The 2,278-nt window shown below is 55.4% G+C and overlaps 1 protein-coding gene across 1 annotated transcript in view; it reads right to left on the bottom strand.

The window, feature by feature from the left end:
* The window catches only part of SLC12A7 (solute carrier family 12 (potassium/chloride transporter), member 7), a 66,442-nt gene that overhangs the window by 2,071 nt on the left and 62,093 nt on the right, over positions 1–2,278 (bottom strand). The window lies entirely within an intron of this gene.

The following is a 2,278-nucleotide window of genomic DNA, read 5'->3' as shown; positions in this document are numbered from 1 at the left end:
GCTCACACCAGCACTAAGCTCACACCAGCACTGAGCTCACACCAGCATCTTACTCACCAGCACCACACTCACACCAGTGCCACATTCACACAAGCACCATGCTCACATCAGCACTGCACTCACACCAGCATCTTACTCACCAGCACTGAGCTCACATCAGCATTGCGCTCACACCAGCATCTTACTCAGCAGCTCCTCACTCACACCAGCATGGCACTCACACCAGCACCAAGTTCTCACCAGTGCCATGCTCACACCAGCACTGAGCTCACACCAGTATCTTACTTACCAGCTCCTTGCACACACCAGCACTGCACTCACACCAGTGCCAAGTTCACATCAGCACCATGTTCACACCAGTGCCATGCTCACATCAACATTGCACTCACACCAGTGCCAAGTTCACATCAGCACCATGCTCACACCAGCGCCATGCTCACACCAGCACTGCACTTGTCCTGTGTCTATGCTGACATGCTGTGATAACCAGGCCAAGAACGTCCTATCACCACACACTCAGTACTGTACTTGCGCCAACACCACACTCTAATCAGCACTAACAAGCGCGGGCAGAGCTGGATTCTGACTTGTGTTACAGCCTTCATGGCCTCTTCAAAGAGCAGGAAACAAGTCAGAATTCAGGAGACGCCCCAAGCAAGACCTATAGAGCCTTGGCCTCTGCACTGCCTTCCATGGGGACCTGGGGGTGTCAGGCATGATCTGGGCAAGGGAAGAAGTATCCCTACAGGTGCTAAGTGCCTGGTGTCCACAAAGCAAGACCCCCACAGGCTGACACACCATCTGGGCAAGAGCTGCATCTCCTGAGGGAAGACACGTCCCTACCTACATCCCTGACCATGTGCTCACGTCACATACCCAGTCAGGTCTGCCCCTCACCCATGCCTCTGACCATGTGCTCACGTCACATATCCAGTCAGGTCTGCCCCTCACCCATGCCCCTGGCCACGTGCTCACGTCACATATCCAGTTAGGTTTGTCCCTCACCCATACCCCTGACCACATGCTCATGTCACATAACCAGTCAGGTCTGCCCCTCACCCATGCCCCTGACCACGTGCTCATGTCACATATCCTGTTAGGTTTGTCCCTCACCCACACCCCTGACCACATTAAATATCCAGTCAGGTCTGCACCTCACCCATGCCCCTGACCATGTGTCCATGTTACATATCCAGTCAGGTCTGCACCTCACCCATGCCCCTGACCATGTGTCCATGTTACATATCCAGTCAGGTCTGCCCCTCACCCATGCCCCTGACCACGTGCTCATGTCACATATCCAGTTAGGTTTGTCCCTCACCCACACCCCTGACCATGTCAAATATCCAGTCAGGTCTGCCCCTCACCCACGGCCCCGTGTGTTCATGTCATGTCTAGGCAGATCCGTCCCTCACCACAGCCCTGACCACATGTCATATTACTTGTTTGGTCAGGTCTACCCCTCACTCAAAGCCCTGAATGTGTGCTCATGTAATTGTTCAGTCAGGTCTGCCCCACACTGAGCCCCCTGACCACATACCCACATCACTTGTTCTGTCAGGCTTACCCCTCACTCACACTGTCTGTTCAGCCCGGTCTGCTGACCGGCCCCAGAGAGCACTCAGCTCCGGTCCAGAATGGCCAGTGGCCCCTGAATGTGCTTTCCCAGCATGACCCTCGTCTCAGGAGCCATGGCCAGCTCATAGTTCTGTCCACCACCACCCTCAGGGCTCACCTGTACTCAGGATGAGAGGGAGATGGCTAGAGGCCATGGTAGGTGGGTCAGGGAGAGATCAGCAGGAAACCCTGAGCCTGCTCTGATCAGCTGTACTGTTGAGTCCAACAAGCCCAGCACTGACCCCCAATTCCATGGGAAAGGCAGGGCTGGGACCTTTTCCCTCCCACACTTCAATGTAAGCCAACATTCGGACATTGGTGCCACAACCAAGCACCTGGCTGATGGGCACTGAACTCAAGGCCTTGGTGAGGGCACGGAACAGCAGGCTGTGACAAGGAGCAACTCTAGGAGGTGTACGTGACATGAGAACATGGTTACGATGAGAAAGGAGAGGGTCCCATCATTCCCTGTCACTCCAGACAGGTACTGGGGGTAGTGGGACGGACAGGTACTGGGGGTAGTGGGACAGACAGGTACTGGGGGTAGTGGGACAGACAGATACTGGGGGTAGTGGGACAGACAGGTACTGGGGGTAGTGGGACAGACAGGTACTGAGGGTGGGGACAGACAGGTACTGGGGTGGGGACAGACAGGAACTGG

This window comes from Elephantulus edwardii, unplaced genomic scaffold (genome assembly GCF_000299155.1).
Source record: "Elephantulus edwardii isolate Elephantulus edwardi_28Jun2011 unplaced genomic scaffold, EleEdw1.0 scaffold00274, whole genome shotgun sequence".
NCBI lineage: Eukaryota > Metazoa > Chordata > Mammalia > Macroscelidea > Macroscelididae > Elephantulus > Elephantulus edwardii.
This window is presented reverse-complemented; position numbering and strand designations above follow the sequence as displayed.